The sequence below is a fragment of the Paroedura picta genome, chromosome 6 (genome assembly GCF_049243985.1).
Source record: "Paroedura picta isolate Pp20150507F chromosome 6, Ppicta_v3.0, whole genome shotgun sequence".
NCBI lineage: Eukaryota > Metazoa > Chordata > Lepidosauria > Squamata > Gekkonidae > Paroedura > Paroedura picta.
Window position 1 is genome coordinate 78708503 of NC_135374.1, and position 27548 is coordinate 78736050.

Below are 27548 nucleotides of genomic sequence, written 5' to 3' on the forward strand. Positions count from 1 at the left end.
TTCTTGCCCTTTTTCTTGCTCTTTTGAAGTATACATTGGTTTGATGTGTGGAATCATGAGTGGAGCTTATGAGGTGAATCTCTGCCAATTTCATTCTTCCCAGTATACTCACCCACACTTGGTCCTACACTATATTTTTATTTTCAGATACTTATATATATAGATATATTTATTTTTATATTTTATTATTCCTCTACACTCTGGTTTTTTTTCAAGGAGCATAAATGGTTGCAGTAGGAAAAGGTAGTTGGGAAAGGACCATTCCACAAACACAATACCACCCATAGTTCCCTGGATCCAAGCCATTGTGATTTTTTAATAATGGAATGCAAACAGTAAATCTAGATTGAATAACATAACGAAGACTGGAATGCAATGCACCACATGTAGATGGAACTGAAACATTTCTAAGTTCTTCTGTAAAACAACATTAAATTATGTCTCAGATGGCCAAATGTCTAATTTTACCTCATCATTTCTATAGACACATCAGGTTAAATGGTTAGTCATTAAAACTGGTTGAATACCATGGTCGCAATCATGTTTGCAGGTGTATATAAGTTTTTGGTGTGCAGTAGCCATTTGTATCTCATGGAACCATCCTGCAAGAGGGAAAGTGGTAATTCAAGAATGGCTCAGTGATCATGGAAGCAGCCATTAGAATCATGGCATTGTACACAAAAGAAACAGTGCTTAGCCTGAAAGAATTTAGCAGACAGGACTACAGGAGCACTGTCTTGAGTTCCCTAGCTGAAATAAATTTTCAAGCAATTGTCTCTTTGGAATACATTTTCAAAGTGCAGGCTAGGGTGAGCTAAGAAGGTTTTGTTAACCCTCACGTTTTATATAACATTCTAGACTAAACTAGATAGACTAGACTAGACTAGACTAGACTAGATATGTGTGACATTATACAGTACAAACAACTTACCTTTTTAAAGCAGTATTTTATCAGAAAGGACTAGAAATGTACTAAAACTGCAGTACATGACATTCAAAAAGATGGTGTGGAATTTGTGAAGTGTTTATGTTACAATGAGGGTATTTAATGTATTTACAAAGAGATCGGGTGGGAAACAAGCCACATTGTGTGTAATATAACTGATGGTTTGATCAGAATATATTCTGCTGCTGTAATTTTTGTGATCTGAAGTAGGTGAGTGAGCAGTTTTATTGAACCTGACATTTGTTTTACATATAAAAGCTTTTAGACCACCACACTTTGTATAAGCAGAATCAAGAGACGTTCTGGAGACATGGGGTATGTCTGGAATTAACTAGAAAAACAGAACATGTAGCTGGATAGTATCCTAAATGCAAAGGTTCAATCACATTTATGTCTATACTGTAGTAAAAGTGCCACATAGGCCCATTATGCACGGCCGCCGAAACGGCGATTTCGGGTCACATGGAAAACACGGAGGGGGAAGACGCGACGCACACCAGTTATACACGGGGCGGGGTGCGACGGCGGCAAAACCCAGAGCAACCGATTATGCACGTGGGGATCCCGGCGCTGCTTCTGGTTGCGCCCCAGTCACCCGGAAGCTGCGCTTTCTTCTGCATTTTGCTAACACGGCTTTTTCGGCGGCATGCACCAAAGCTGCGGCTGGTTGCAGCCGGCACCATACGTTATCAGTGATTTTAGTCGCCGCCATTCCACCCCAAATGTGCATTATTCCCCCCGTGCATAATGGGTCATACTGAGGAAAAACCTAGGCAAGCAAAAAAAAAAAAGTTTATCCCTTCGGACTATGTTTTTTTCTGAGAACCAGTTGCATTTCCCATTTGTGAATGGACTGGGACTCATTTTAGAATGCTTCTGCATCTCAAACATTAAAATAGCTGAAGTGTAAGACTCCACAGAGCTTCCAATAATCAGACTTCGTTTAGGAAAAGAAAGTACTTTATTGAGGCATTGATCTGATTATTATGGGATCCTTGCTAAGACTGGGGATCCTATGCAAGCACCGCTTACCAGCTCAGCTACACAGCCCCTCCCAGCACCAAACGGTTTTAGGGCCAAATGGACCCCTGTTGACAAAACATATTATCTCAACCTTCAAGGCCTTTAAGATAGTTTTCTAGGCTATAACTAGCAGGAGCAGGAAGCGAGCTTTTCCACCTAAGATCTAAGTCAGAGGGAGAACTAACTAAAAGATCAAAGGCACAACAGCAAAATGGGCATGGGAACTAACAGAGGCATGTAAATGATGCTTTAGTCATCCCCCCCTCCGAACTGAAGCCAGGCAAGAAGGGGAGAGTCAGTCAGTTCACCTTCATACAAATGCTCATTGTACTAAAAAAAATAGACTGGTACAGCACTCTCCTTCAAGCAAGCAGGAAAACAGAGTTTTGGAAGTTTTAAATGCTAGATTGCCAGGATATGATTCTCTTTCCTCATGTGACCTGGTCACTGGGTGCAGAAAACAGAGGTTATAAAATTCAGAGGAACAAAGAATAAGGTCTCTTTTGCACTGGATCTGTCAGAGGAAATATTTGGAATCAATTGATCTCTTGCCTCAGGTCTGGAAGGTCAAACATTGGCCATGTGGTTACCCGGAAAGCTGAAACAAGCTTTAAAATAATGGAGACTCAGTGAAGTTAAAGGAACTTATATTATAACATGTAGTAGGGCATGTTTAGTGAGAGGAGCAGAAGGATTGTATTATACTCAATTTCTTTGGGACTCTTATTCAATCTGATGCTGTGCTTAAACTATGTTTGTAAACATTTTTTTTTAATAATTTATATTTTGGATGCTGGTAGTGGTTCTCCGTACCACATAGACCTCCACTGTCTCAGATATACTATTGCAAAGGGGAATCTTAGCCAGGTAACCTTGGACCCATCACAATTCTCTCAGAGCTCTTTCAGCTCCATCTACCTCACAATGTGTCTGTTATGGGGAGAGGAAGGTTACTTTTGAGGCTACTTTGGGCAGTAAAAAGTGGGGGTACAAAAACCAGCAACCAATTGCTACAGGATTGTTGGGGTGAAATGGAGGAAGAGAAGATTATATTGTAAATTGTTTGTATAAATATCTAAATAAAAATTACTACAGAATACTGTCTTGCTTATTAATGTGTAAATGGTTTGTAATACAGTATTCTTCTAAAGTCAGTCAAGGTGTTGGGAATAATTATTAAAAGCTTAAACAGCCTGAGTCCCAAAGGCAGTATTTTCCCTATCTGGAAATTGTTCCTGGACTAAGGCTTGTGTGTGCTTATGTGCCTGTAGGGAAAGTGCTAACTGGCTCGTTGCACCAGCAATTTCAGAGGGTACAGACATGAGACAAGAAGTAGGGTTTTGTTGACTGTGTCCCATATTGAGGCATTTCAAGCCCAGGGAGGCTCACCAAATTATATTTTCCATAACTATCTTTAGTAGAAAGCAGATGCTATTAATGTCATCTGTCTCCTCCCCTTTTCTTTCCATTTAGTGTTTTTGTACCACCTGCATCTTAGTCTAGTTTGATGATGCCTGATTTAGGCTCACATCCGACAGCTTGGCGCCATGCTTAGGAGAGTTGTGGCACAATAACTTGGAACTTTAGAACAACCAAGTTTTTAGTGAGTTGTCAGTATCAGTTTTATTATTAAACATAATATTTATGATTTAACACAGTAGTATATAAATACTTCAGCCTTTACAACTCTTGTCCACGTAGTTGGAAGACAGTATTACTAAATATTGTTAGGGCATGGAGCTGCCTGGCTTTGAAGGAACAGTGGACATTCTGCTATCAGGGAATCCTAGAAATGTGGCTAGAGCACAATTAATGCTGATACGATCCTATTCCGTTCTGGTGAAAGCAATGATTTCAACTTCAGCACCATACCTCTGAAGTGGCACTTGTTACACTCTGAGTATCGTCAGATTTCAGGACAACTTCCTGTTCCAGAGTGAAATGGGAGAGTGGAATACCAAGTTTGCTCTTGAAGATGAAGGAATTACATTTTTAAAGGGTCTGCTTACCTTGTCTTTTTGTGTGTCTCCTGCCCAAATGTTTGTGCAGGCTTTCTTTTTAGTCTTTAACTCTGACTTGATTGTACCCTGGGAAGTTAATGGCTAGAAGTGATCCTTAAGCATTTTTACCCCAGGTGAACAGTTAATTTTTGCTTCCCACTTGGTTAAAATATATACTTAAACGGGTGGTCTGATAAGATCTGGAAAGGAACTTAAATTTCAAAATGGTTTTCTTGAGCATTAATTGACCCTTGTATTAGTACACACTCTTTCATTATGCTTGGTTGCATCTTTCAAATAAGCTTAGTACCTGTGTGTTCAAATCAGGAGACCTTTTTGGCATACCAAAAAGAAAACAGAAAGAAATGCATCACAAAGCGTTAATTGTTCTACAGTTACAAGACCTCATAGCTGCTGTAGAAACTTGACAACCAATTCAATTACTATAGAGAGTTTTTGTTTCCTAGTAAGAAAATGATATTAGCCTCATAATCAAATCCTTGCCATTTAGAAAATGGTGGGTTGATGAGCTGCCCAGGAATAATGGCATAGGGGTAGTCAACCTGTGGTCCTCCAGATGTTCATGGACTACAATGTCCATGAGCCCTTGCCAGCAAATGCTGGCAGGGGCTCATGGGAATTGTAGTCCATGAACATCTGGAGGACTACAGGTTGACTACCCATGGAGTAGACAATAGAGAAAAAAAACACATACATGTAAGATGGCTTCAACATAGCCAGAATTACAGGGACATGTTCTTTCAGAAAAGGGCATTTCCAAAAATCTCCCTAGGAGAACAGCAGAGGGGAGAACATTTAATCTTGCTAACATAAATGCTTGCTGCAGTTGGGGGCTATTTAATGATAAAAATATGAGGCAAGGGACCCATAGTTTGGCAAAAGTCCCAGAGTCAATCTGGTTATCTCACTGAGATTTTGTAATTACATGTCCAATAATATGCATAGGATTCAGTTGCCACAAACAACAAATTTATAAAGGAACAACTTATCTGTGCCCAAATCATCGGGGACTATCTGGTCTTCCATTTTGAAGGAAGCTTGAACAAATGAGTTATACAAAGTCACATGGAGTTTCAATCTGAGATTCTCTAAATGGTGAGGTCAGTTCTGTATAAGTTGTCTAAATCCCTTATTAAACTCAATGAAGAATACATAGGGATCCTATGTATTCTATTATCAAGTCATGGATCAAATCCATACCAGCTAAATTTGAGCAAGTCGGCTATATCATGTTACTTCCAAGCATGCTCTAGGACTGCAAAATCGATAAACATTTAAGACACAGATTATGGAAAACAGATGTTGTTAAACGTGACAGAAGATACCAAAGAAGATAAGATTACAGCAGTATAAAAGAGCATGTCTGTGTTTGTGTACACATACACAAAGTAATGTGCATGTTTAATATTCGTGTGTTTGTGTACACATACACAAAGTAATGTGCATGTTTAATATGCCCATAACTCATTTGTTGAATGTGTTATATAAACCGTTAATAATATATGCAGAAATTCAAAGGAGTAGCCTCATACAAGATTCTACAGGTACAGTCTGTGCTTTTATTTGCAATGATCTCATTTTTCCGTGTTTATAAAAGATTATTCTGTTCGGCAGACAAACTTTGCTCAAGTGCATTAAATACTGTTGCATAGAGTTGCTATTATACATACAAATCTGAACCGAGAGTTCTAATGTGACCCAATTCCTTGACCTCTAGAATAGCGATCCCCAACCTGTGGGCTGCGGACCACATGTGGTCCTTCGACTAATTGGAGGTGGGTCCCGAAGGACGCCTTCTCCCCCCCCCCCCCGGCCCTTTACAACACACTTCGGGTGTCATTGTCTCCCATCACTCCCAGATGGGACTATCTCGTTGCAGAGAAACAAGCTCAGGGTTCCCATTGATTTGTCATTGTCATGAGTTAAAATTTCCATGAAAATAAAATGTTCCTTATGTTCATTGTTGTGGCGTGTCTGCATCTTATTTTGAAGGGATGTTTAAACATTACCATAGTGATCAGAGAGTGTTAGGGCAGTGGTTGAGAGTAGAGGTGTAAACTACCCCCCCCCCACCGGACCTCAGTAAAAGGTGTTGAGTGGTCCCCGGTGAATGGTCCCCAGCGTTGAGTGGACCCCGGTGATAAAAAGGTTGGATACCACTGTTCTAGAATGTTTTCGCCTTATTTTGCTTTTAAAAATATCGTTGCTCAAGGCATCTATTTGTAATACATAACAAATGTATTCAAACTGATAGATAACAATGGATAAATACATAAAAATTAATGAATTAAAAACCCTTCATTCTTTATATGCTCTCTATGGTTGGTGTGCATCATATTTTGTAAATAACAGTTGGATATTGTGAAGCTGAATCCCTACAGATTGCCATAAACCAAAGTTATTTGTGATACTAATATATAATGAATAAGAAAGAAATTTTTAAAATGTGGTAAGAAAAGCTTTATTTAATGAAAGCTTTCACTGTCTGAAAGGTAAGGGCTTCTTCCTTTAAAATGCAGTCACTGACTGTTGTTCACTGTACTGGCAGATAGCTCAGCAATGTCTCATATCAGCACTGGGATGAAAAAAAGAGTGGTATATAATTTGAATATTGGTGGCATTCCACTTTAAATCACTTAATGAGCTCTCCCAGCGGAGAGCCAAGGTGCCTGTAGTGTAGCATCAGATTCTTATCTGGAGAATCGAATTTAATTCTTCGCTACTCCATGTGCAGTGACCTGGGTGACCTTGGGCTATTCACAGTTCTCTTGGAGCTGTTTTCACAGAGCAGTTCCCTTAGAGAGCTCTCTCAGCCCCATCTACCCTGTGTCTGTTGTGGGGAAAGGAAGGGAAAGGTGTTTGAAATCTGCTTTGGGATTCTTTTGAGCAGTGAAAAGTGGGGTATAAAAACCCACTCTTCTTCTTCGTATTGTTGTTAAATAGCATGAGGGGCACAATGAAACCGTTTAGGACCCACCAGCATAAATGACATTGGCCTGAGAAACATTCTATATGCTGTAAGTAAGCCCTTGCAAAGGTTGGTACTTACTGGCCAGATAAACAGTGTTTTGCAATGGCATGGAAACTAAAGTGATTGTTTCATCTATAAATATAATGTAAAATTAGATTTTATGGACCATGCTAGTTCAAAAAACAAACAGAAGAAATAGAGAAGTGTCCAATTTATTAGGAGTAACAATGTCACAGCTAGGTTTTGAATTGTATGATAAATTAATTTAATTTCAGGATTTCATCATAAATATGCAATGTAAAATTATCTCAGGAAGTAATCTCAGGTTTTGATAAATCTCAAAAATACAACGTGCTAGAAAAATCTCAGTCTTTTTTTGTGTACAGAGCTTGAAAATTCACCAAGTAGCACTGAACCACCCCAATTCTGCCTCTTTTCACTTTCATAGATATAGGTAGCGGAACGCCAATTCCTGGTCTTTGCCATCACAGACCTGAACCTGCACCTGTCTTCCCCGAGTTATGCCCACCATTATAATGAGGGAGAACTACAAAGGCTTTGACTACATCAGCTGAAATATTCTCCCCTTCTTATACTATCCAGGCTCGACAAAAGTGTCTTGGCAACTCAGAAATTTGTACTGTTTATTTTTGAATTCCCTAGAGATCAGCACAGCTAGTTAGCGATCTTTCTCTGTGTCTGGGTAATAATAATTAACTAGTTTCAAAGCCCCTTTATAAAAAGGGGTTTTGAAAGGGGAGAAGGCGCGTCAGACCAGCAGGGAGGGAACCCCCAGCAGCCGCGCTTCGCGTGACTGCTGGGGGTTCCCTCGGGCGGCGGTCTGACGCGGCAAGAGGCGCTTCGCGCCTCTCGCCGCGTCAGTCCGGGAGCAACTGCGAGCCGCGCTGCGCGCGGCTCACAGTTGCTCAGGCTGGGAATCGGAGGGACCAATCGGAAGGCGCTTCGCGCCTTCCGATTGGTCCCTCCGATTGTCTGTCGTGAGGAAGGGTCCAACCCGGACCCTTCCTCATCACGGACAAAGCCCACCTCTAGGGGGCTTAACAAATTATTTATTCCGTGGCGCCCGTGGCGCCACGGGCTGTTTAAAGATAATATTTTTTATATAGCCTGCCATTCCCCTGGGGCGCAGGGTGGGCAACAACATTTAAAAATCATAAAGGTAAAGGTATCCCCTGTGCAAGCACCGAGTCTGACCCTTGGGGTGACGCCCTCTAGCGTTTTCATGGCAGACTCAATACGGGGTGGTTTGCCAGTGCCTTCCCCAGTCATTACCGTTTACCCCCCAGCAAGCTGGGTACTCATTTTACCGACCTCGGAAGGATGGAAGGCTGAGTCAACCTTGAGCCGGCTGCTGGGATTGAACTCCCAACCTCATGGGCAAAGCTTTCAGGCGGCTGCCTTACCACTCTGCGCCACAAGAGGCTCTATTAAAAATCATAGAACAATATTATATTTATATTGAAAACATAATGGATCCCTTAAAATAGTTTTAACTGCTTCTCTTCTTGTAATGAAGAGATATAGATCCAATATTCAGGCTCAGGTATAATTTGGCTGGGGTACATGACATCCTAGAAGCATGGTGTGTGCTTCCTATGGTGTTCTAAAGCGCTGGTTCTCAACCTGGGGGTCGGGACCCCTTTGGGGGTTAAACGACTCTTTCACAGGGGTGGCAGCAGGACAAGGAGCTTGGCTGGGGGTGGGCACCATCTACACAACAGCCTTACGGGTTAGATCGAGATAGAGCATTTGTCTGTCTGGAGCAGCAGAAAAGAGCAAGATCGGCATGGTGGGACAGAACTGAACTGAGAAATCGGGAAAAAATCTAGTTCATATACAATCATGAACAATGGATCTTCATGCCATTGGTCAGTTTTGGTTTAATTTCTGTGAAAGAACACTTGCATAATTTTATGGCTGGGGGTCACCACAACATGAGGAACTGTATTAAAGAGTTGTGGTATTAGGAAGGTTGAGAACCACTAAAGTATTGTAAAGTGGGGGTAGCATCTCTATTCCCCTTTTATCTGGCAGTTTTTTCATAAAAGGATATGTATTTCCTTGTCAGCCTTCACTTCTTACAAAGCTTTTTTTTTAAAAACCTCTCTGATTCTAATTGTTTTTACAGGCAGAAGAATTTGAATTGCAGTTCATATAATTACAAATATGGATCATTCTACAAAAAAGGTTAAGTGATAACCCATTTTCATTTAAAGCAGATATCCCTAATTTCTTTACACTTAAGTCCTGTAAATTCTGGAAGATTCCACAGATTTACCTACTTCCGCTTTTCTGGATTGTACCAGATGGGAACCCACCTCCAATATCATTTTTCTCTCTCTTTTGAGCATGAAATGAAGCTTTGATAGAGAAATCAAGGGGTTTCTAGGAGAGATGACCCCTTTGATTCGCAACAACTTTTCTATTGAACTTATTCCTCCTCTCTCAAGCCCAAAGTCATGATCTGGTTTGACTCCAATGTAACCTAGAGTTAGACTGAAGTATAGCTGCTAGAGGCTAGAGAGCAAGTAAGCAGTGAGCATATATACACACATGTTATACCCTGCCTTGTGCATAAATAACAGACTGCAAAAGGAAAGCCAGCAATAGGGCAGGAAGGAAGAGGGAGACAACCCTTCCCTTGACCTCAGTTGATGTCTCCAAATTCCCTTCCTCATTCACAGATGCTGCTACTGGCAGCTCTCATGGTTGCCAGATGTCTCACTAAGCCCATCTATGATGCTGGGCTTAGTGTTATAGAAGGGGAAATTAGCTTTAAAATTGGTTCCAGAAAGGATTAGCCTGTATCCTGGTGTGGCTCTTGATGTGGTGAATCTTGGTGGGGTATCCCAAAATAAAATTATTAAGAAAGAAATTGAAGAAGGGTGATTGTAAACACAAACAATGTTACTGTATATATCATCACTAAACATAATAAAGCTCAAGTTGACAACTCATTCCCTACCTCATTGGCCCTGGGAGCATGCTGCTGAGAGAGAACACTCTGTGACTGAGGGCCAATCAATTCAAATTGCACTCTGCCAATGAAGGCCAGTCAGTTCAAATTGCACTTTGCCAATGAGGGTCAATAAGTTCAAATTGCCTGCAGACAACTCACTCCCTACCTGATTGGCCCTTCCTAGGGGGGTGTGCTGCTAATGGAGAGAGGCCACTCTACTAATGAGGGCCAATGAGCTCAAATTGCATTCTGCCAATGAGTGCCAATTAGCTCAAATTGCTGGATGGAAGAGGAGCTGGCCTCAGAGCATGCCCTGCTGCCAGTAAGTTGACTTAGTTTCCTGGCCACTTTCAACTTGATTGACATGGGGGGTTGGATAGCAAGCCACCTCCTGGCACAGCCTCTGCATGCCTTCTGGAAGAGGGAGCAGCTGTTGGAGGCCAGGAATGGCTCCTTGCCAGCCCTCTGGGATCCAGAGCAGCCAGGAAAAGCTGGGAATGTTTACTCATGAGTAGGTCAGGTACTGTTTGCAATTTGCAATCTGAGAAAGGAGGATTTCTTTGGGGGCAATCATCAAAGGCAATTGCAGCAGGGAAAATAATGCTGATATGTCTGGTGCTGGGAAGAAGACTAAGCTGGAGGAGTTGGGTGCGTTCCTCACAGTAGTACTATTAAACAACTTGGAAAAAAATCTTAGAATTCTTTGATACCAACAAACAGTACATTTCAAATGTTTTAAATACAGGTGTGGATGGGAGTAAGGGGAGTGAATACAATAGGATAAGTAATATGGTAATGTCCTTCAGCTGAAGATATTATCTCATAAAACTTTTTCACAGAAGAGTAGTCTGAAGTTCAGAAGAATTTTCTGTGTATGTATGAAAGTAGGGTGTGTTTTTTCAGTTTTGAGAAACAGCATATACGAAGTCTGTTCAGAAAGGCAAAGCTAACTTCAGTAGATTCCTAAAAATAATCCTGTGGGTAACTTCCAAAAATAGTATTGCAGGCTATAGAATTCTTAATGGTGACAGGAAAAGTCATATAAGGGAAAAAAACTAAGCTCTGTATTTCATATAATTTCATTAATTATATTAAAATGTATGGCATTCTCAATGTCATTATAAAGTTATATTGTTTTGAAACAATATAAACATTGAAAACTTACTTACATCATTGCCAAATGTCTTGCAAATATGCCTGTTGTACACTGTGATCTAATTCATTTGTATTCTCTGCACCATGGTTTTCCATCAAGGACACAAATGTCAAGATTGCAAGTCCATGAAATAAGGTATCTTTAACTTGGTGCCCTTGTGTTGTAGATTTTTTTCCAGAGTGCTGGAGACAGCACTGAGTTTGACAGCATACTTGCAGAGTTCTCAGCCCTCCCACAGCTGAAAGCACTTTGGGAGGGTGATGAGGCTGCACTGAAAAGGCACTGGGACCTTGGGAACATCGTAGGTGCAACATACATGTTCCCTGCCTGTCCATCCGGACTCCTCATTTCCTGTCTCATATCAGCAAAACACTGCTAGTTGTACTCTTGGTTTTGATTTCAGCTTGCCTCCTGGACTCGTACTTGCTTGGCTCCAGTAACCTGCCTCCCTGACCCTATCTCCTGCTCCCCAATTTCCCAATTCCACCATTCCTCTCCCCACCCACCTAGCCTACCCCAGGACTGCTCTCCCGGTTACGACTCTTGGCTAGCTTTTGGACATTAATTAATTACATTTATATACTGCCTTCCCCTGCCACTGGAGATGTTTGAGGGTGGCAAAAGCTTTAAGGGGGAACTGTGATCCAGACATTCTGGCTAAGTGTAGGAGCTGTTGTGTGCCGTGGAGGTGGGGGGATAATGTGCAGACAAATTATCTTTCTGGGGAATGTTGCAGGATACAAACACCCACATAGTCCCACCGTCCAATCATTATTATTATGTAGTAAATTATATAATTTTTAAGTTGTGGCTACTAGCAAAAACAGGTTATGCCTGCTAGGCCTTATGATCACAGATAAACAGTTTACAATAGGTTATTATTATAATAATTGTTATTATACTTTATAGGCCACCCCTCCCTACAAGCAGTCACTCTTGAGTCACTTATGACTTATGTCAGCCATTCTTGAATAGTTAACTTTATTGCATTGCAAATTAATTTTTATTTAATTAACTAACTTTTAGCATTGTTGATATTAATAAACTCTAGGTTGGTGTAGAAGTTAAGAGCAGTAGCCTCTAATCTGGAGAGCCAGGTTTGATTCCTCACTCATTCCTCACTCCTCCACATGTAGCCTTGGGCTCGTCACAGTCATGTTAGAGCAGTTTCTCTGAGTTCTCTCAGCCCCACCTGTCTCACAGGGTGTCTGTTGTGAGGAGACGAAGGAAGTTGATTGCAGGCTGCTTCGAGACTCCCTTGGGTAATGAAAAGCAGGGTCTAAAAACTTACCACCATATCTTGTGATGAGGACAGCATGCCATGATGCAAACAGCAAGCCATAAAGAACAGCGGTGGGTGAGCAAACGATTAACCAAAGAAACTACATTAAAAAATTCAGAAAACTTTGGTAGTCTCTGGCACTGCAGAGCAGTGTAGTAAACTGCCTGGAATGGAAAGCATTCTCTGCTATTTCACAAGTGGCGGACAGGTATTAGTTTTTCTGATTATGATAGAACTATTAATATGGATGGATGTATGTGAGATTTCTTATCTTCTGATCTGCTCCATCGTAGCACATTGACTGCCCAAAGACTTATTAGTAGCAATACAACTATGTAGTTGCTTCTTGGTTGAGCTGCCCATTTTATTATCTGCACAGTTAGCAGTTATAATAAATACCCCAGGATACATGTGTTTTATTATGTTTAGGAGAATCATGATCTGAAATTTGGAGTTTCTACTATTTCTTCTAAGAGCCTCTTGTGGCGCAGAGTGGTAATGCAGCAGAAATGCAGCCTGAAAGCTCTGCCCATGAGGCTGGGAGTTCGATCCCATCAGCCGGCTCAGGGTTGACTCAGCCTTCCATCCTTCCGAGGTCAGTAAAATGAGTACCCAGCTTGCTGGGGGGTAAACGGTAATGACTGGGGAAGGCACTGGCAAACCACCCCGTATTTAGTCTGCCATGAAAACGCTAGAGGGCGTCACCCCAAGGATCAGACATGACTCAGTGCTTGCACAGGGGATACCTTTACCTTTACCTTTACTATTTCTTCTAACAACAAACTGTCTCACTCCTCCTTTTGTAGGCCTATATTCTTACAGTAAATAAAATCTGATCAGAGATCCAGGTCGGAGAGAGAGAGAGACTTTGCTGTCTGAATGGAAAGGCACTTAAGGTGAAATTTAACCAATTATATTGCAAATTACAGTTCATCAGATTTGCCTTTTATCTTTGCATTGGCTAGCAGAAGTCTCAGATGCCACCAAGTGGAAGTTAGAAGTATAATATTTAAAATAATAATACTATATAATGCTGTCAACTACAGTACTATAATAGGTCAAAAGAAAAGCTCTTCAGAAATTGCTATGCAAATTGTTTGCCCTACGTGGGATCAGATACTGTGCAAACATACATACACTCTGCATGAATATAGTCTCCCACCTACTGTAGAAGGCCTACCTGGGCTCTCCTCTAAATTCTTCAAGCCCTGATTGGTGTATTGCTTTGTGGTATGTCTGCTTGATCTTAATGTCTTTTGTGCTTGGCTTTTCTTTTGGACTAACACAACTACATGCAACTTATGTCAGTTTTGAGCAAATGTGCATTTTAGATAACTTACTCAAAATGTGCATTTTAGATAACTTACTCCCCCTCCCGGCCCCTTCGGGCCGCCAGCAAATCGGCCGCCAAAGCAGCCGATTAGCTTGCGGCTCGGCAAGCTTCTCTTCCCTCCCTTCCCTAAACAAGAAGCTTGCCGGGCCGCGAGATAATCGGCCGCTTTGGTGGCTGATTTGCTCGCGGCCTGGCGAGCTTCTCGCTTTGGGGGAGGAGGGAAGGAGCCGCGGCCCAGCGCCAAGGCCTTCGCGGCCCGGCACCGGGCCGTGGCCCGCGGGTTGGGGACCACTGGTCTAGATCTTTGCTGAAGCTATTTCTTTCTTGTACTTGAAAATGCCTCAATAGATATAATGCATAACAATGCATATGAAAGTACACTAACTACATTAAAGGTAAAGGTAAAGGTATCCCCTGTGCAAGCACTGGGTCATGTCTGACCCTTGGGGTGATGTCCTCTAGCATTTTCATGGCATACTCAATGCGAGGTGGTTTGCCAGTGCCTTCCCCAGTCATTACCATTTATCCCCCAGCAAGCTGGGTACTCATTTTACCAAACTTGGAAGGATGGAAGGCTGAGTCAACCTTGAGCCGGCTGCTGGGATCGAATTCCCAGCCTCATGGGCAGACAGCTTCAAACAGCATTTCTGCTGCCTTACCACTCTGCGCCACAAGAGGCTCTAACTACATTACTGATTATCAAAAGCAATATATTATAAAAGCTGAATATTGATAAAATGGTATCCTTTAAACATGTGAGTGTCCATATAATAGCTCGTTGTATACTTTGCTGTGGATGTACAGCAGTGTTATATTCTGTACATATCCACATGCATGCAGACACTTAAAATTGTGCTTTTATGCTTTTGTGTCTATTGGAGATCTCAAAGATTCTCCATACTACTTTGTATTTCCAAAATGAAATTCAGAATTTATTTTGAGTTGTCCTTTGGGTATTCTGAGAGTGAAGCACTGAAAGTATGAATCTCTGACCATGTTTGTTGAATGTTGAGATTAATTTCATGGATCCTTCCGTACTACTCATCAACTTGTATTCTTGTGTCTCTACTAATATTTCTATGGGCTATGGAGGTTGATTGTTTGTGGACAAATTAATTGTAACATCACAATGTCAAAATTAGAGCGTTTCCTGTCTGACTTGGACTGGCTAAGAAGCATGGCATTTTTATGATGTTGCATCTGGAGTCAATTGAAAACATGGTTTGCAAACATGGGAAAAAAATTTTTAGCCTCAAAGAATCTGGCGGTTCTTCTCCTTCTGCAAAATCTTCTTTTTATATCCTATTGTTCAGGCCTATTTTTTATTATCTCTATGAACCATGAGGTATGGTTCTGCAAAAGCTCAGAGTTGGCAGGCTCAATGAGAATAGCCCATGGGCTTGTTCACATGGAACAATTTAGGGCTAGCTTGTCAGCTATTTACACACCTCTTAACAGATTAACTATATTGATACCTGCAATTTATGTTAAAGAAGATGTCACTCAGCTGGATGCCATGAAATCAGGAGTAACTCTTGATGTACAGTTAGGCATAAGGAGGACAGTTTAGGTGGGCAGTATTCCAGAAAATTTGCATTATTGTTCAAAATCAAGGGGAAAATGCATGTGTAGTTTCATTGAGATAAATGCCAGTGCTCATACCTATAGACCTGGCTGCCACCAATGAGAAGTTCAGGGTACAATTTGGATACAAAGTATGGAGAGAGGAATACAGAGAGGAATACTGCAGTGTAGCATCCACCCTCTTGTTTTCCTGCTTGATTGGGGAGATTAATCTGTTGCCACCTGATATGGCTCCTGGGTGGTGCCAGCGCTGCTTCCTGCTGTACAGTAAAAAAGTGTCACCATATGCTGGACAGGTCAGCCATGATTGGTGGTGCACTTTATAAACTTGGCAGTGCAAGGGTATTGCTTGCCAATATTGATTCTACCTGTGTGAAAGTACTGCAGGATGGAGAATAATATGGTAAGGTTACGAAGCAGCAGAGTACTCAATGCATGCTTGTGACTTAGTCAAAATGGAATATGTACATTTAAGTGATAGCTTCATGACAACACTAGAGGGCAAACTGGTAATGCTACAAAAAGCAGAACTGTATTTGGAGAGAAGTCAGGGCATATTAAATTACCCATCTAAAATATTTGGTCTGTTAAATTCATGATTGGCAAATGGAAAAGTTACAGCCATCTATAGACCATAAATATTAATAAATTAGGCATTCTTTCTCGATCAGGTAGCTGTAGCTTCATAGTTAACACGAATGAAGTAGCATCAATCTTCAAAGCCCTGCAGTTTGATGGGGTATTGTCTTTGTATAATGGATATGGCTATCAACCACTGAAATAATAATAACAGAAATCCCTGGGTTTGGGTGCAAAGCATGTTCAGAGCTGAACCAGGGATGTGGGTTTTCTGGGAAGTATTGAAATGGAAAATGATCAGTTATATGTTAAAATCAGTTCATAATTTATTATTTGTTTTGGCTTATACTTGCTAGACAAAATTATATAAAGTAGCTATTGTAAATTAAATGTCCAAATAACAACAAATGCTTGTACTGAAAGATCTGACTAGGGGGGAAATTGCGGTTTAATAGTTATGCATAAACACATTCCAAGTTTTATATAGAAATTTTTATTGTCACAGCTCTAGCTGAACTGGAAACATGCTGATTTTTCTCCTCTTTTAGAGTCTTTTAGTTGATCTGAATATCTTTGGAATTTCTGAAAGACTTAGTGTATCTCTCATCACCTTCAAAATTGGCAGTAGCAGTCTGAATAGCTGACCTCAACCTAACCCAGAACATGTTGTTATCAAGAATTATCTTCTGAATATTCTCAGAAATAATATAGGGTGCGATGTCATCGGCTGTGCACCAAGAACTGTTGCAAACACATTGTAGCAGAATTCTCTGTAGTTTTGTGTTTTCCTCCCCTTGCTCCTTTTTGTAATTTCTTCAAAATCTGATTAACAACATGATTGCTGATTATCTGCACAATTGTTTTGCAGTTTGCCCATATTGTCTTAATTGCATCCACACGTTTAACCTATAAGCAAGACAGCCAACTACTATTAAATGAAGATACTTCTGTATTTACAAAGTTATGAAGGCATTTTGACTACCTCTAGTACAAAACCAGTAGATTAGTATGTGCTTAGTGTAGTCAGAAGTTCCTATGATTGTCTGAAAGCCAGATGTTCTGGCTCTTATCTAGGAGGCAACATGGGAGACAAGCTAGAATTGTACTCCATAGATATCCATAACCTGATACAAGAGGCTCCTAGCGTTTGACTTGCCATGTGAAGTATGGAAGATGGCTAATAGAATACAAACAGGCTTTGGCAGTTGTGCACTGTTGTTAAAATGGGGCAGAATACTAGTACCCAAATGCAGTTGTGGTTCAGACCACCAGACTGTTTTCCATTTGTCACAGGATTGTGAGTGCTGGGATTTCCAGGGTGATATGATAGAGCTCTTTGAACAATCCCCAGCTGCGACTGAGTTAATAGAAAATTTAGATATTTAGAAGGATTGTCCAATTGATTGTATCAACTTGGTTACATATTTATATTCATATATGATATGATTCCTTTGAGTAACTCTGCTATATGATAGATAAATAAATTATAGTTGATTAGTATATACCTTTTTGAAAAAATGTGCTTGCTATGGATAAATAACGGATTCTGTGAATGACTGAGATTGTCTTAAGAGTAAATCAGTTTTGTCATATGTAATACAGGATATCGCCAATATTTAATTAAAATATTTAGATTCATTCTTTTTACTTTCTTTAATCCACAAGGTGGCTACCATCCACTAAATTAAAATTGATTGGAATGGATAAAACTATGTAAAGATAGATAAAGCAAAACAATCCAAAATAATTTTCAGCAAGTAAGTCACCAAACAATTAGCCAGATGCAGGCAGAAAAAGCAAAAGCAACATTGGGCCCACAATCCATTATAAAGAACACTGCATTTATCTGAGGTCAAAATGTCACAGGGGAAAGAGCAAGGTTCCTGAAGATGTCTTCTTACACCTATGCTCCTCTTTTGAAAAGATCCTGTCAAGAAACCCAGTGAAAGTCCCATTTTAGAGGTATAGGCAGAGCTCTCTGAGGAAGATGTTAAGGTTCAGGTTGACTCAATGGCTGAGCAGTAGATACTGTTTTAGATTGTGAATCCAGACAATTCGATAAACAAAGACTGTAACCACCATAGAAAAATGCACAAGCATTTGCCAGTACAGTTCACCTATACCTTTTAAATTTGATTTATGAGGTAAGCAACAACAGTCACTAAATTCATTGTTTTTATAAACCTCTTAACTTGATTTTTGATACCCTTAGAAAAGAAGTTGCTTATTTATCCTTACTTATTTCACTTGTTGCACACACCTGGACGACAATGGTTGATCTTGTTAGCTGAAGTGTGGCAAGGCAAGCAGCTTTCAGCCTTGTTCCCCCAGCAATACTGGTTTCTTATTTTTTACCCCAGACTTAAAGAAGTGTCATGGCAGAAGGACACAGAAATGGATTTACCAAGCTTTGGGACTTCCCCCCACAACGTTTGAAACAGATTTTGTTTCAACGTGAAAGCAAAGGAGCAAATTACTTAATAAATAACTTTAAAGCATGTTCTGATGGCTAGTGTTTGAGGAGTGCATATTTGAAATACTTTGATAAGATAAATTAGGCCATTGTATAATGTGTAAGTTGCTTAAAGTTACTGAGAGTTCAGGAGGAAAGGATTGAGAGCTAAATTTTAAAGCAAATATTAATGGGAGCGCCTTGTATGCACTTAAGATTTTGGAAACAAGTGGTTCATATATTTGCTCTTCTCTTGTTCCTGATTAGTCAGGAAAAAGAACAGAGGAAAAACAAATGCCTTTAAGTAATTCACGTGTCTGTATGTTTTCTGAACAGGAATGTGCTGAGCTGACTTCTTTGTCCTTCCCTGAAAAGAATGGTATATTCCTTTGGATCTGGTCAGAATTATTTTCCCTTTCCTGTTAGTGTTGAATTGGGAATGGAGAGCTGTTGAGATTATTGTTAGTCACCGGGTCAACAAAAATCAAAATCTCTTATGATTTTTCTGTTTTATCAAAAAGCCGTTGTTCTCATGCCTTGGTGCCGGCTGCTGTGGTTGCAGTAAGAGATGCTGCACACTATCGTCAACTTCTGTTGACCTGGTGACTAACAATGATCTCAACAGCTCTCCATTTGAAGATGTCATAAAATGACTTGCCAACATCCCCATGCTATCCAATATGCTTTTTGCTAGATTTCCTTAAAAGAGCTAACTTTCCAAGAAGGCACTCTGGGGCTCAGTGAAAGTTACAGGGATTAATTTGCTTTGAAAAAGAACTCGAGTTCTAGCAATATTCCTAGTGTATTAGTTGCACGGGTTTGCCATCTAGTCTTGTGATGTCATCAGTGGTTGGCATCCTTTTACTGTCCCATTTTTCATTCCATGAGTTAAGAGAAAATGTTAAATGTTAATTCTAGTGTAAAAGGCTGTATAACAAATGCAAATATTATTCAAATGTCAGTTATTCTCAGTGTAAAATAGCTGTTCAACTCCTTATGTTCAGTAACTCATGATGCAACAGGCCCTGTTTCTTCCCATTTTGCAGGTGACGAGCTAGTGAATAACATAAAAAATGAGCCGCAGAACACCTAGTAAATTAGATTCCCCGCTCCTCCACATGCAGCCAGCTGGGTGACCTTGGGCTAGTCACAGTTGTGATAGAGCTCTCTCAGCCCCAACTATCTCACAGGGTGTCTGTTGTGGGGAGAGGAAGGGTAGGTGATTGTAATCACTTTGAGATTCCTTTGGCTAGTAAAAAGTGGGATACAAAAAGCCAGCTCTTCATTCATTCATTGGGCTGCTTTGACTGTTTAAAATGATGCATGACCTAATTCTCTTCCTCCTCCTCCTCCTTTTTTTTTTTACTAAATAAAGTATGGCTTTGTTATCCAGCACAAAAGGCATTTTGACATCAAAGCTGCAAATATCTTGGACTTCACATAAGAGCAAGCTAACTCTGTTTTAACAGATACTTATGTTGTTGCAGCTGTAGATTCTAACACTCATTTCTGTTGATTTAAGATGAAGTTGATAGTCGTTGGGACGGGTTTGGATTGAAATGCACATTTACTTTTGAGCTGGCCTCTGTCATCAAGCAGTCTGTTGTAACATTGCTCATTTGAAAGGCGCTCTGAAGAAAGGAAGTCATGTATGTCTTTGTAAATATGGCATAATATGTTGCAATGAGACCCTTCTATATTAGTTTCCTAGATATTTATAAGTGGCTTGCCACCCAAACATATGTTCTTATATGAAATGGTGTACTGATTCCCATGAATAATGCTGCTTACATCTGTTGATTGCTGGAGTAAAAACTGCAACATAGTACAGAATAATAAACAAGCCAATACATAAATTTTCTATGCATCTGATTGATTTTTGGATTAAAAGGCCATCCCCAAAAAAGTCTTGTTGTATTTCTGCAGAATATTTAGGCTTTGATTGTAAATAAGAAAGATCCATCATTCTGGAGAAGCCACTGAGAGTGTTCCAATTAGGGTTGGGCACTTCAGCGCCTGAAGCGGCTGTTTGCGTCTGACGCAACTAGTGCCACACTGCGGGGCGGAGGGGAAGCGCGGGCGTTGGTGCACCGACACCTGCGCCCCCCCCCCATGGTGCAGCACTGGCTGCATCAGGCGTGAACGGCCACATCGGATGCTGAAGTGCCCAACCCTAGTTCCAATGTGTGCTGCTTCTTTTTGGTCTCTGTGCACAGAAGATGCTCCAAAGGAGGTTTTCATAGTTCCTTTTTCAGATCACTGTGTACATTAAGGGAGAAAATAGTCTATGGTCCAGTTAGTTGTATTGGTCAGAAACAGTGCCTTGAACTGTGCTTTGCATTGGTGGTCCCCAACCACCGGGCCACGGACTGGTGCCAGGCTGCGAAGGGCCTGGCACCGGGCCACGGCTCCCTCTCCCTGCCACCCCCCCGCAGTGAGAAACTTCCCAGGCCGCAAACAAATTGGCCACCAAGGCGGCCGATTAGCTTGCGGCCCGGCAAGCTTCTTTTTGCAGGAGGGGGGGAGGGAAGCGCGGACGCCAGCGCAAATGTGCATGCACGGCAGGTTTGCGCATGCGTGTTTGCAGCTGTGCATGGCACAAGCGCGCATGCACGGACCTGCTGCCCATGCACATTTGCACATGGGCTGCTGCGCATTCACGGCAGCCGGATCACTCTCCCCCACACTGGTCCTCAGCCTAATAAAGGTTACGGACCACTGCTTTACATAATACAGTGAAATGCTAGGCCCCCGTTTCTCAAAGTAGTGTAGCAGTTGGATCTGGGAGACCTGTTTCTGAATCCCTACTCTGCCATGGTAGCGTGCTAGGTGACCTTCAGCCTGTCACAGATGCTGCCTAACCTGCCTCACAGGTTGTTGCAAAGGTGAAAGAGGAGAGAATAACACATATACTACTTTAGGTCCCCATTGGTGAGAAAGGCAAGTTTAGATATGAAATAAATGTTAAAAAAATAAAGGATGGGATGTACATGCCTCTTTCTACTGTTTGAATTGTGAGCTGTCTGTGAAGCATTTCATCCACCTTTGTTATTAATATATCTGAAAAGCACTCCTGTGCTTCTGGAGAGGCACGCTTATTAAAGCACATACTTTCAGTAGTTTCCTCACAAAGGAAGTGAGTAAAATGCATGCTTATTGTTGTTTGCTTTGAATTATTATTTTTTCCCACCAGACATCTCAGATCAGACAGCCAAAGATCCACAGGGGACAATTGTGATCTGCAAATATTCCCAGTGGTGCTCCCCCCCCCCCCCCCCCCGCTCCAGTGGCAGCCCTTGTTTACTTGTGTTTTGCAGTGCCAGAGAGAAATGAGTCATTCTGGAACTCTGCATTTGTGACTCTTAAGGCTGAAACCCCTTTTGGAATTGCAGTAAAAAGGCATGTAAACATCTACTGATGCAGATGGAGGAATAAATGTGCAAATAAAATATATTTGTAATGGATTTTCAAAGCAAAGAATATTGAGAGAAGGTGACAAAGGAAGATATTTCAAATGGTCTGTATTCCCAGAGCTTTTCTTGTATACAGTTGTACCTGTTTGGTCGGGAGAGGTCAGGGCTGCAGTGCAAATGCTGATGGAGAAGGCGACTAGTGGTCTGGAGGTCTGTCTGTACCTGTGGCAGCCCATCTAATATTCCAGTGCACCCACTGACTTTAATTGTGGGTGCAACACAGGATGAAGGGTCCAGGAAAGGACAGGGCAAGCCACATCGTCAGTTGGCCCAAGATCCAGCAGTCCCTGTCTGTTTTATTTATTTCTAAACCGTGTACTTTTTCTGTTTATTTCTGAGCTCTAAAAGCCCAGGGGCCAGGGAAAGAACTGATTGTGGTTTATAGAATGTTCCTTCTGCAAACACTTCTGCAGACTGACCCCAGTGTACAGATTTATGGAGGCAATGGATGTGCAGAGTTTTAAAGTTTGTGTCCTTTACTACTTTACACTGTTCTTATTAAGCATTTTGAAAGTTTTCTGTGTCCCTATGCAGTCCACACTGCCTTTTATATATATATATATATATATATATATATATATATATATATATATATATATATATATATATATATATATATATATATATATATATATATATATATATATATATATATATATATATATATATATATATATATATATATAAATAAAATCTTTTGAGACTGTAATTGCAAATATTCTTTTGGATATACTTCAGGAACATGTCAAGTTTGTGGTTTATGCCATGTCCAAGGTTCACCATTATGTAGGACAAAAGAAGCTAACATGAATCCTACTGTAAGACTGTCCAGGAATATTCTGCTGCTCCTTCACAGCTGTGCAGATGGAATCCAGTATATTAGCGATCCCCAACCTGTGGGCCTCGGACCACATGTGGTCCTTCGACTAATTGGAGGTGGGCCCCGAAGGACGCCTTCTCCCCCCTCCCCCGGCCCTTTACTTCATCCCCGCCAGCCCTTTACAACACACTTCATTGTTGTGGTGTGTCTGTATCTTATTTTGAAGGGATGTTTAAACATTACCATAGCGACCAGAGAGCGTTAGGGCAGTGGTTGAGAGTAGAGGAGTAAACTACCCCCCCCCCCCACCGGGCCTCAGTAAAAGGTGTTGAGTGGCCCCCGGTGATAAAAAGGTTGGGGACCACTGCAGTATATGAATGGTGGCAAGCTGTACAGTTAAAATAATAGCTTTCCATCCTACTCCTAATTATGGAAAGCACTGTTCAAGTTGGCTTCCCTATTGACATACAGTTTCAAAGCTTGTATAACGGATTTTGAAAATAAAGGTTCAGATCCCTGTTCTGCCGTGAAACTTAGTGGGTGACCATGGATTGGTCAATTTTCTTAGCCCGCACCTACCTCACAAGGCCCTATTGAACTCCTTGTTGTGGTAAAATTGTGATTAAAAAATACCCTGTACATAGATTTCAAAGATAATATTAAACTATTCTAAAGCAGCTCTGATATTTTTAAAGGTTGAAACCGTTTTAGTTGTGTTGGATCTGAAACAGTAATTATCAACAAGTGAATGATTTTTCTCATTCCCCTGGTAACAGCAGGATATTTCCCCGGATATTGTCTGATGGACCTTAAGAGCTTTGCTGGCTTAGCAACAGGTTCCAGAAATGGCTTTTAAAAATCTGACAACTGAACTCCTGGTTCTTGAAAACAGTACTGTCATCAAAGGGCAGGGACAGGAAATTTGTTGATAAGAACCTACAAAGTCAAATTAAACTTCAAAAGCTGTGAGGAAACGGGCTCCGCAAGCTAGGAGGGGTCTGCCGCCATTCTGGTTCTCCACCCAGTGATGGGCTGCCTGTCTTCCTCTCCCCCCAAATCCTAGAGTTTCTCCCTTTCTCTGTAACCACATCTAAGAGAGTATCTTCCACTGTGTTACAGGCTTCATGCTAGTGCTACATCTCCTTCGTCACTTATACTAGCCAGCACAAGGATTTCTTGCACTTACAGAAGTGCATCCTTTGGGGATGGTGAGAGCATCTACAGCTCCTCCCCAGCTGCTTTTCAGAAAGCCTAATTGAATTAGCCATGATATGCACAGAAATTAGGCTTTGAAAATTCAAATTATATAAAAATGTAATGAACAAATAAAAAACACACATATGGTCTGTACATAGGCTTGATAACTCCTGTTGGTTGGAAATTCCTAGAGGTTTGGGGGTGAAACCTGGAGAGGGTGGGGTTTGGGACAAGAGGGGTCTCAGCCAGGTATAATGCTAATCCACCTCTAAAAGTGGCTATTTTCTCCAGAGTTAATCTGGAGGTCAGTTGTAATTCCAGGGTATCTCCATGCCCTACCTGCACGTTAGATAGGAGAACAAGTAGTTCCTCAGTATACATACAACAAGCTAAAATGAAGCCCTGAGCAGAGGCAATACAAAGTACACTCAATGTAAATACCAAAATATGAATTCTTGATTGTGTTTGTGGTTTCCTTTTCTCAATGTGGATGTGTTTACATCTTCACCAAAATGCAGTCCAGATAAAAATAGCTTTCATCAAGTAGCTTTCATCAGTGGTGAGGACACCAAAGGAAATCAACAAATCTTTTAATATTGTGCTTCAGAAAGTCATCCATTAGCTAATCCACAATAATAGTAGTGGATATGTCTTCCAAAACACTTCTTACATGAATGAATCTGTTCTCAAGGGGACCTGTTTTCAAAATGGCTGCAAACCTAAAACCAAAGCATTTGAGTGTCTACATTGAGTGTTCTTTATTTTGCCTCTGCTCAGGATTTTGTTTTAGCTTCCTGGAGGTTTTCTGCCCTTCCTGTACAAGCATTTGATTGAACAAGCTTATATAGTGGAGGCTAAAATACACAGTCTTCTAGCCCAGTGGTCCCCAACCTTTCTGAGGTTGGGGACCGGCAGGGCATTGGGGTGCGGCCCGCGGCCCGCGTGCGGGCCACGCCCATGCATCGGCCGCGCCCGCGGGCCGTGCCCACGCATCGGGCCGTGCATGCGGGCCGCGCCCCCGCATCGGGCCGCGCCCACGAGCCGCGCCCGCACATCGGGCTGCGCCCCCGCATCGGGCCGCGGCCCGGCCCCAATTCCTTCTCCCCGCCCTCCCGCAGTAAGAAGTTTTTTACTGCGGGGGGGGGCGGGGAGAGGGAGCCACGGCCCGGCGCCATGGCCTTCGCGGCCCGGCACCGGGCCGCGGCCCGCAGGTTAGGGACCACTGTTCTAGCCCCATGCCCTAATGGTGATGTTGGTAGGATTGCCTGTTCTTGAGATTACAGCAATTTATAGATTTTTCATTAACTCTCTGTTCTCTGATTTCGAAGAAGATACCCCACTTTTTACTACTTGAAGGAGTCTCAAAGCAGCTTACGATCACCTGCCCTTCGACTCCCTACAACAGACACAGGCACCTGTTAGTTGAGGCTGGGAAAGCTCTAAAAGGACTGTGACTGGTCCAAGGTCACCCACCTGGCAGCATGTGGAAAAGAGTGGAATCTGATTAAAGGCCACCCCCCTTAACCACTACACCAAGATGGCTTTCTCCTCATTATTCCTCAAAATATGGTCAAAACAGAAGACTGATGTAGACACAAATGAATTTGTCCTTCATGGATGAGGAAAGGATGGCGAAACAATCTCTTTTGCCTTGTGGCCAGTGAATTTATAACCTTCCTCGACCTATTTGTATCTTTCCTAATCTGTAATATACATTTTATCTGAGCTTCTAGGATTTTAACTTTACATAGTCTTCAAGCTTCCTGAAGGTATTTGAATCTCTTCACCTTTCCTTTTCAGTTTCTACTTCATAAGCCGCCTCATTTGACAGAAGTTACCTCTTCTAAAGTTAGACTGCATTGTATTGGTCTTTTGGGGGAAGTTCCTTATTTACATAAATGTTTAATTTATTAGCATTATGGTCACTATTCCCAACTGGTGATATCATATTTACATATCTTACCAGGTTTTGACCTTTACTTAGGATCAAGTCTAGGGTCACCTTCCCTCTGGAAGGTTTAATCACATTGAGAGTATCTGGAAATCCAATCTTTTTCTCCTGATTTGAACACAAATAGATCTAATGAATATGTGGGTAATTAAAGCCACCTTTTATGGCAGTTGTTCCCAACCCCCGGTCCGGTGACCGGTACCGGTCCGTGGATCCTCCTCGTCCTCCTCTCTGGCTGCTGCCTCAGGGGCTGCCCTTCCACTCTGCCGCCGGCTCACCTTTAGTGCTCTCCGGTGGCCGCCATGGCTAGGGCTCCCCCTCGGCGTGGCACTGCACAGCTGCTGCTGGCAGTGCCCCCCAGGGGACGGTGGGAAGTCAGGGATGCCGGCGGGAAAGCAAGCAGAGCTCAGGCAGCAGCGATGTCCCTCGGCAAAAGACTACCCCCCCTGGGCCTCAGTAAAATTGTCAAGCGTCGACCGGTTCCCGGTGATACAAAGGTTGGGGACCACTGTATGGCACAAGTCGTTAATCTATCTGCTTTTCTTAATTATTTTGCTATTTTTACATCATCCTCTAAACTTTGATCTGAGGAAGAGTGTTTGCACTTGAAAGCTCATGCCTTGAATAAATCTTTGTTGGTCTTAAAGGTGCTACTGGACTCTGATTGTATTGTGCTACATGGCTACCCCTCCCCTTCAAGGATCGCTGCCTTGTTGTGGCAAGGGGGCTTGCGTAGTTCAGTGAAGCTATGAGCTATGCCGTGCAGGGCCACCCAAGACGGACAGGTCATAGCTGAGAGCTCTGACAAAAGGTGATCCACTGGAGAAGGAAATGGCAAACCACTCCAGTATCTTTGCCATGAAAACTCTATGGACAGTTCCAATAGGCATAACGATATGACGCTGGAAGATGAGCCCCTCAGGTCGGAAGGTGTCCAATATGCTACTGGGGATGAGCAGATGGCTAGTACGAGTAGCGCCAGAATGAATGAAGTGGCTGGGCCAAAGCCGAAAGGACGCTCAGTTGTGGAAGTAACTGGTGGCGAAAAGACAGTCCGATGCTGTAAAGATTTTTATTCCATAGGAACCTGGAACGTCAGATCCATGAATCAAGGCAAGCTGGACGTGGTTAAACAAGAAATGAGAAGACTGAACATCGACATTTTAGGAATCAGTGAACTAAAATGGACAGGAATGGGTGAATTTAATTCAGATGACCATCAGGTATACTACTGTGGACAAGAATCTCGCAGAAGAAATGGAGTAGCCTTCATAATCAATAAGAGAGTAGGAAAAGCAGTCTTGGGATACAATCCCCAAAATGACAGAATGATCTCAGTTCGAATCCAAGGCAAACCATTCAACATCACAGTGATCCAGGTCTACGCCCCAACCACTGCTGCTGAAGAGGATGAAGTTGATCAGTTCTATGAAGCCCTACAACACCTTCTAGAAGCAACGCCCAAAAATGATGTGCTTATCATCATGGGGGATTGGAATGCTAAAGTAGGAAGCCAAAAGATAACCGGGATAACAGGCAAGTTTGGCCTTGGAGTACAAAATGAAGCAGGGCACAGGCTGGTAGAATTTTGTCAAGAGAATACAATGGTCATAGCAAACACTCTTTTCCAGCAACCCAAGAGACGACTCTACACATGGACATCACCAGACGGTCAACACAGAAATCAGATTGACTATGTGCTCTGCAGCCAAAGATGGAAAAGTTCTATCCAGTCAATAAAAACAAGACCAGGAGCTGATTGTGGTTCAGATCATGAGCT

The 27548-nt window shown here is 41.8% G+C and overlaps 1 protein-coding gene and 1 long non-coding RNA gene across 4 annotated transcripts in view; one reads left to right on the top strand and one right to left on the bottom strand.

Annotated features, from left to right (window-relative positions):
• Window positions 1-18284, bottom strand: part of LOC143840132 (uncharacterized) — a 59445-nt gene extending 41161 nt beyond the window's left edge. For both annotated transcript variants that reach the window (XR_013232041.1, XR_013232040.1), the window contains exon 1: window positions 18114-18284. This is a non-coding gene — a long non-coding RNA (uncharacterized LOC143840132). The remainder of the gene's footprint in view (window positions 1-18113) is intronic.
• ARHGAP6 (Rho GTPase activating protein 6) overlaps window positions 1-27548 on the top strand; it is a 251129-nt gene that overhangs the window by 51817 nt on the left and 171764 nt on the right. The window lies entirely within an intron of this gene.